The sequence below is a fragment of the Sinocyclocheilus anshuiensis genome, unplaced genomic scaffold (assembly GCF_001515605.1).
Source record: "Sinocyclocheilus anshuiensis isolate Anshui unplaced genomic scaffold, SAMN03320099.WGS_v1.1 scaffold1789, whole genome shotgun sequence".
Classification (NCBI taxonomy): domain Eukaryota; kingdom Metazoa; phylum Chordata; class Actinopteri; order Cypriniformes; family Cyprinidae; genus Sinocyclocheilus; species Sinocyclocheilus anshuiensis.
The window spans coordinates 339526-348797 of record NW_015538827.1 but is presented as its reverse complement, the minus strand read 5'-3'; positions in this window follow the sequence as shown (position 1 = coordinate 348797).

The window sequence follows — 9272 nt, the reverse complement described above, 5'->3', positions numbered from 1 at the left end:
GGGTCACGACGAGGCGTCCCCCATAGCGACCCCTAGAGGACGCAGTTCGAAGTTCCCATGAAAGGGAACCTTGGAAAAGCAGACGTGTGGGGAAGTGCACACCTGTGATTCACTGTGCTGAGTCAAAGAAATAATTCACTTAAAAACTGTTCCCCATAAAAACAGTGGGGTGATGTTTGATGCATTCTGATATTCCACAGTTTGGGAAAGGGGAAAATAAAACAATACTTTAAAGAGATGCATTGTGACATGGCTGTGACTTTGTGATCCCTCTAATTAGATGATTGAGGGGAAAGAAGATATATTTTCTGGATGTTTTGCATAACTTTCGCATGATGAAGCAAGCACTCAGAATGTGGACTCTCGTCTAAAAAACTTAAAGTCTTTACATAGCCCCCCCCCACCTTTTTTTTTTTTTTTAAATACGATAAAATAAAATAATAAAATAAAATAAAATAAAATAAAATAAAATAGATGTGAATTGTTTACCTTGCAGATATTGTCATTTGGAGAAAATCATACTGGAAAAAAAAATGATTAAGCCTCATGTTCTGTTGAGATTGACTCTTTTTATGTGTGGAGTCTCAGAGACCTGAATGATTCATGTGGCAAAATAACAGTAGCAGTTGTGTTGATTCTGGTCTGGGGTTACATGAGGGTTTTTTAGTGTTTTAGTCCCATGATCTGCAACAGATAACTTTCCACAAATCCAGCAGACTGTGCACAGTCAGTTAAAACTGTGATGCAGTACATAGATAACATCTGCTGATTTCTTTAGGCCTGTGGGCAGAAGAGGGAGGTCAGTCTAAGGGCAGTGTTACAGTGCTGAGTAAAAGACTCAAGGTACAACTACACTGTATGATGATGATGATGAAGGAAAATTATATTTACCACAATATCATATCTAATATGTTGTAATATGAGAAAAAAAAAAGGCCTACTACCACGAAGGTAAATGCATTTCTAAGCTGTTTGATGCCTTTAAGTCAATTTTAATTGCAATTTGCTTGTCTGAAATTCATCAATCATAAAAGATTCCTCTCATCCTAGGCCAAAATCTCTTTGATCAATTGTGTGACATGTTTGCAGAAAGCCAATTCATGAATAAAAATGCATTTTTTTCCACTGATGAAATTCGGCCAGTGTCAGAGGTTTTAAGGCACAGTCCTGCAGTGTATCTTTCCCTACAACGACCATCAGATCAAAAACCAATAGGAGCACAGAACCTAATGTCACAATTAGTGTGAGAGCAACAAACCACCACAGGGAAAATGTCAAAGAGAGCTGGGTGAACTGTACAGACAATTAATGAAAAATATTGTTTTTGTTTGATAACCACCAGTTAAATTCCATATGTAAATGCAGCTCACTATCACAAAATGTGTCACGGATTAATGACGCAAATCTCTGGACGAGACTTCTTGTGTGTGTCAGTTTTTAATGAGCCTTGACTGCCGTAGAGTCTGACATTGATGACAACTGAAATCCAACAGTGTGACATGGCTAATAGCTGGGATCATGTGCGTATAGTCTGACAAATAGCAACTGTAAATAGTTTGTATGTTGGATCATAATTGGTCTTCTTTCTTCAAATATTACAGCAGTTATTATGTGTGTCCCGCCATGCTATTAATTATGAATTCATCATTAATCTTTTGACTCTGTGCTTTCACAATCAATTCGCATTCGTTCGAACCGCTCCCTCACTGTTCCTCCGTTAGTAACCCAATCTCATGAAAATGCATATCAGTGGCACGATTTTCTGTTTGTATTTGGCATACTATTTATATGCAGAAATTGACTTCAGCTTGGATATTAAACGCACGTGTTTGGCGTGCATATAACGCAGTTTTCGGGTGCATATGATACGCAAATTATTGGCATGCATGTGATACGCAGTTTTGGCGTACATATAATATGCACCTACCCCACACCCCTAATCCTACCTACTGCATATCATATGCACGCCAAAGTCAATTTTTGCATAGAAATATTATGCCAAATAGAAACAGAAAATCATGCTATAGGCCACTTGCATGAGATCGGGTTAGCCTACAACAATTCATTTGTATTTTACAAATGGGAATACAATGAATTCATGACCATGTTTTACATTCAAACTACCCATAAAAAGTTATAGTGAAAAGTTTGTTAAAATCATCTGGAATGCAATAAAGTATTTTTTCAAGCTGTTTTTAAAGCACAAAAAGGTAACTTAACCAATTATAGCTGCTTTAAACCATGCATTGACTATGTGTTGGTTAGATCAGTAGACTGAAAACAAACTTTAATGCTGTTGCTTTGTTGCCTCGCAACCACTTATAGCAGACTGCAAAATTAGTTATTTGTTGTGCAGTTGGGAAAATGTCCTAGAATAAACACTTTTTAAAGACACTCCTCACAAAAAGAAACAAAATAAGGCCTGAAAATCTAATTGCATGTATCGTTTTCTGTGAAAGGAGGCACTTCAAAAATTATTTGACTAAATAACTGGACTAAATAAAGACTTTTTTAGTCAAGAGTCAAGAGGCATTTATTTATAATTTGAATAGTTAACACTGGGGAAAACTGGGCATTGAAATGCTTGTGACGAGGCTCAGACATACAGTGACAATAACAGGACCATACAAAAAAAACACAGATATAGACGTACGTGGAGGGCACTGAGATATTGAGTGACTTCAGTGACCATAGGCAGAACAATAACACAGACAGAGCATTAAATACAAATAAGTGGCAGTAACAGATACAATAAGGGTAGACGACAGTGTTAAGAGTTTTAAGTAGTCCTGAGGTACTGATATAAGAATATTGGGGGTAGAGCAGTGTCCAAAATGTCATTGTAGAGTGTCGCAGAGCTACATGAAAGAAAATTAAAGTGGCATTATTATTATTATTATTATTATTATTATTATTATTATATTTTTATTTTTTTATGTCAGGCTTTACAAAGTTAAAAGATGCAGGATATCAGGTAGGACTCAAGCAAAGGGATTGTCATTAAGCCTACTGTATTACTACAATTAATTTTATTGTAGTAGAAATTCAAAGGTCTAACTTTAGTTTTAAAGCTATTACACACGCCTCCTGAACATGCCCCCAAATAGATGAAACTCAGCAATGTTACACAACATCAGAGCACAGCTCTTTTTAAGTGACTTGGTTTCAAACACATTGTTTCACTTACAGTATTTTTTTTTTTTCCCTCGGAATCCCAAAAGGAAGTTGAAAAGGAGTGATTCCCTCGTACAAAACCACATCTCATTGCCAGCTTTTCCTCAATGAGTGCAAAGTATTTCAAGTCGTACTAAAGAAGAGGTGGTTGTGTTCCGCCGAGAGAAGATTACATATCACAATCTTCCTGTGCGTGGGTTTGCATTAAGATAATGGTAGGTCTTATCATGCACGGAATGACTGTACTTCCAGAAAACAATACAGTATGTACATATCTTGTCTGTACAGTTAAATGTTTCATGAGGATTTTTCTGAGACATTGAGATGTGTGTCTTCAGACTTTTTAGGGAAGTCTTTACTGTAGCTGTCAAAGTGGTATCATCCCAAGTCAAGAAACCCACCAGTGAAGAATTACAGCTGTGGGGTGTAGGACAAGTGGATCACTCAGACTAAAGAGGCATGAAGGAAATAAACGACAGGCGGTCTGTCATCTGCAGGTTGAAACGCAATGAAGGTAAGTTCTGCTTGATGATACACTGTTGTCCAGACTGTCAGCATGAGATGTGTGTCTTCAGACTTTTTAGGGAAGTCTTTACTGTAGCTGTCAAAGTGGTATCATCCCAAGTCAAGAAACCCACCAGTGAAGAATTACAGCTGTGGGGTGTAGGACAAGTGGATCACTCAGACTAAAGAGGCATGAAGGAAATAAACGACAGGTGGTCTGTCATCTGCAGGTTGAAACGCAATGAAGGTAAGTTCTGCTTGATGATGCACTGTTGTCCAGACTGTCAGCATGCATTGCTTAGAAACAGAAAAGTTATACCGAAAATTTCTTTGTGTTTTGAAGTAATCAAAATCCACAGCTTCACTATTAGTAGAGAGACGTTGCACAGACAGGCAGGACTAATTTATATGTTAATTGCGCTCTCACAAATGCATTCAAATAAATGTAATTTTACTGTGCTTCTATGTATCTGATTTAATAACCGATAAAATAACTGACGAAAATGTAGCCTACTATCATTTCATCCTTCCAAACAAAATTCACACTTCAAAAAGCTGCAATGACAGATTTAACTTTTAATTCTGATAACCTTTGAATCGTTTAATGCACGCTTACTTAAAGGAAAGAAAATAACACATTAATTATTGTTATTATTCTGTTGTTATCATCATCATTATTATTATTATTATTATTATTATTATTATTATCATTATTATTATTATTATTTATTTATGTATTTATTTAAAACTAGATTGACCAGATTATTTGTGGATTTGTCAAAAAGTGTGACTTATAGTAGTGGCTATAGTTTTCTTTTGATTTCCTGAGAGCCATACATGGTTTGCTCCTAAAAATGGTTACACTGATGCTGTCTAAAGGAGAATTGCTCTAAAAGAGGAATGTCACAACATTTCTCCAACATAAAATACTTTAAAAATAGCAACATTTTTTTTTTCCCTGGTTGCATGTATTAACATGAAAGTAAATTTAACTTCAAATTAAAGTGTGGAGTTAGTGTTCCCTTTTAAAACCGCTGATAATTATAGTACATGACTGATGACTAAGAGTGTTTGCATTGCTGGGGTTTGCTTTTCATAGCACAAAATAGCTAGACCTTTTAAGACGAAGGTAAATAGATTCTGCCTCCTCAAGCATTTTGACAATGGGAAACATTTTGTTTGTCAGCACATATCGTCTAACACCCATAGACACAGAGAAACGAGCGAGAGAAATCAGCAGAGATTGTCATAATCATGGACATGCCTATTTTCATTAGTGTTACTCAAATGGGGTAATATCTTTCAAAATTAAAGGCATCAACATCCGTTTATAGCTGAAATGTAATAAGTTAAAATACAATAAAAGGCACCTGCTGATTGGCAAAATAATTTTCAATTTAGTCTGATGAGGAACATTTCCATTTAAACTGTCATTAGTGGAGCAGCATGGTTACAAAACAACTATGCCCATGGCACAGAGCACATTTCAATAAAACAGGACCGCATTCGGTTGAAAGAAATCCAAAATGAAGGTCTTCATGTCAATAGAGAAGGCACTATTTTCTCATTTTATTTAATTGATATCATTGGAGAACTGTGTTCCATTGAGATCATGTTCCCATCAATAAAACGTCCCATCTTTAATGTCCTTAGGACTTCTGCTTGTGATGCTGACATTTTTCAATGCCCTCTAGGTAACCAAGAATGGAAGAGATTCATGAGTGCACTTCAGCAGGTAAAACCATTCTTTTGATTGAGTTTCCCAATTATTAATGCATGATCAGAAGCAAGATTGTAAATTGCTCATATTGTTGAAGCCGTGGTGTCGTGGTTCATGCACGGTTTAAAGGAATAGTTCACCCAAAAATGAACATTTACTGATATACATCCAAGATATAGATCAGTTTATTTCATCAGGACAGATTTGGAGAAATGTAGCATTACATCACTTGCTCGCCAATGGATCCTCTGCAGTGAATGGGTGCCGTCAGAATGAGAGTCCAAACAACTGATAAAAACATTTACCAGTAATCCACATGACTCCAGTCCATCAACGAATGTCATGAAAGTGCTATGTTTGCAAAAAAAATAATAAAAAAAAATCCATCATTAATATATAACTTCAAACTATCACTTCTGGTTAGTCCATACTCTATAATAACACTTCCTCGGTAGTGTTAAAACAATAATAATAAAATAAAAATTGTAGAACTGTTTTGGTTTTATAAATGTCAACAATACTTGATCTGTGCATATCTCTCTCCTAATTCGGACGAGAATACTTTTTACTGAAGAAAACAATGTTATAGATAGATGACTCATATTTTAGCCGCAAACAATAGTTTGAAGTTAAAAACTTGATTGTTCTCTTTATAGCATTCATGAAGCCTTTCACTTCACAAGACGTTGTCTGTTGGATTGGAGTGGTGTTCACTACTCGTGGATTATTGTAATGTGTCTCTATCAGCTGTTTGGACCCTAATTCTGACGGCACCCATTCACTGCAGAGGATCCATTGGTGAGCAAGTGATGCAATGCTAAACTTCTCCAAATCTAACAAATCAAACTATTTTCAAAAGATCAATGAAACTGTTTATTCCTTAGCACACTATGTATTCCTTAAAAAAACATGTTAAATGTTTAATTGTAATATAGTACAACACAATAAAATGAAAATACACTTTATTTTAACTAACTTTTAATTATGCTGCTGCCTTTATTGACCTTCAGTAGACAGCAGTTTAGATGATAAATTATTATATGCAGCTGCTTTTAAGTGTAAATATCATTGCATTTTATCAGTGTGATAGTGTTTTCTCTTTGGATCAAATTACCGGTAGTACATATCCCTCAAGCTTTTTAATAGAGAGATAAATGCCAAAATATTTATTCTCCTGTACACACACACGCACACTCACATGTCCACAGTATAAAGTACATATATGTTGTTAATTATGGAAATACTAATATTACCACTCCACTGAAATCCTGATCCTTCCTAGTGTTTGAAGCAGGCGGGAACTTTGAACTAAAAATAAAACTTGAGAGGACGTTGATAGCAGTGTTGGGGCTATAATTAAGTTTCTAGCATGTTCATTTTCAGTGCGATGAGAGAAGGAGTGTTATTTAAAACAAACACAGGATTTGGTTAGTAATTACAAAAAAGTGTGTGTTTATTTATGCACGAGTCTTTTTAAAGAACATTCACTTTTCTTCCACACTTTTTTTTTTTCTTTCAAGGTAAACTTTATGAGAAGCTGCACAGAAGCCCATTGCAGTTAGCTGCATAATTTGAAAGGCGCCAAGGATCTTAAATCAATCCAGTTCTGTACTGTTAAATGCAAATGATTTGCTCAATGAAAATATAACTATCCTAACAGACCTTTGTCAAGTAGACAACATGTTTAATTTGAGTTGAATGAAAACAAAGCTGTGAGAAATAGAAGTACAGTCCCCAGTTGCTTTTGTTGTCATTAAGTCATTTTTTTAAACTGGAAATGCTTTGAAAATTAATATTTTCAGTGTTTGCAAACGTAATCAACACCATGGTATACACTGGCGTAATTTCAACTGACTATACTTCCGCCCCTCAGAGTCTTGTTTTCATTCATGTCTAATTCAATATGGCGTCTACTCGGAAAAAGGTCCATAGGAGCCCTGAGTTAAATCAAGTGCATCAAATATAACTGAACGGACATAACGAACACTCACAGGCAAATTCAGTAAACAATGCCACTGCATCTTATTCACTAACCACCTGCTAAATCGCTAAATCACTTTAACCATCTGCACTCATACAGCGCTGTATTTAAACGAAATCATTATGATTGCATATAGTTCTAAATTGTGCCTATTCGCAAAAAGTCAGCACAATTTGGCCTGTGCAATTAATGTAAGAAAGAAAGAAAGAAAGAAAGAAAGAAAGAAAAAAAAGATTTTCACTGTAAATATACATTCTATTTTGTACCTGCAGATACTGGGATCCCTAAACACTCTTGTATCCTTGAAAACTTAATGTGAAGCCAAAGCAAACATACACAGACAGCATGACACGCTTATGCATGCTTCAGAAGTTTGGATCCGAGAACTAGGTCTCCAGTCCACTTTTCACCAATTTCCTGTGCACAAAGCACGTCCAGGTCCCCAGCCACCTCATCCTGGTATCACACTCATTTTTAAAATCACACCACCACCGTCACTCTCTCTCTTTCCAGTAATACCTGCTGCTATGGTAACAGCAATGTTCAGAACAATTAGGCTCCTGTTTTGACACAGAGAGCAGGTCTGTGTCAGAGAACAGACTTGCATATCACTTTGGAAAATGCCGACCCGAGTAATAAGAACGAACACGCAAATGAAGATGCCACGAAAGGTGCCGGAGCGACTGGGCTTTGTTCTTCAAATGCTCTTAATACAGCCCTTCTTCCTGCACGGTGTGAATATTATCTGAACGTAGCACATTTCCTTCAAAAGTACATAGATGTCAGGGAGCCCAGTGAGGTGACCAAAGTGGGACGCTTCCAGCTCTGGCTCTAGGTTTATGTAAGAGCCATCTGCTTCAATTAGAAGTCATTGTGTTTGTGTTGGTGAGTGGGAGGTAATACAGCATATAATAACGGGTAATTGTGTGGTGTGAGCTGTTTGTTGAAAAGGATGAAGCCAAACCAGCCACGGTATATTCACATTGTTCTTCCTCTGTGGTGAGTATTGGCTAAACACTACTGTTTAGTGAGAAAATCAGAGACAAAAACTTGGGATGATAACAATGCAGTCGAGTTTTTACGATACTACGAGCTGAAGTTTCACAATATGATTTTATGAAGTTCTTAAACAATAATGACCAATGTTTGAAAAGAAGTTTGCTTAGTTGTATCAAATGTGGATTTTGGTGTACTTAAAATCTTAAAAGCATAGTTTTAAAATGCCTCTTAAGTGTACTTACATAAAGTTTAGTTGCATGACTGTTCCATAAAAGTGCACTTTGTAATAATGCCAACTTAATGTTTTAAGGTACATTTTAAATTAATTACATTGTAAAAATATCATGTCATTCTTTAAAGAAATGCATTTATTTTTTTTCTGTATTGACTAACATACATTTTAAAGTTCATATATTTTAAATGTACTGAATTGCTGCTTTGCCATTACATATGTGTACTAACAAATGTTTACAAACAATGCCATACAAGTTTCTATAGAAATTACATTCAATTATGTTTTAGCTTACCAAGAATGCACACTTTAACCATATATGAAAAACAATAGAATTCATTATAAAATCACATAAAGATACTTAAGCGGGTCAAAAAGCACTCTTAAGATCAACTAATTGCATTTAATATGAATTTAAACTATAATGAATTTTCTTTTAATTGTACATAACATGCCGTTAAGCATCCGATAACATTATATTCAGTTTGCACTTTAGTATATTGTTTTAAAGTACGTTATTTATTAAAATTATACTAAAGTTTACTTCTTTTTCACAAAGGAAGACTTTTAAAAACAGAACGTTTTGATGCTGTACGTCTTTAAAATCAAACAATACCAAGTAGTATCGTGATAACACTCATGTTTATATAAAAAATAAGTGA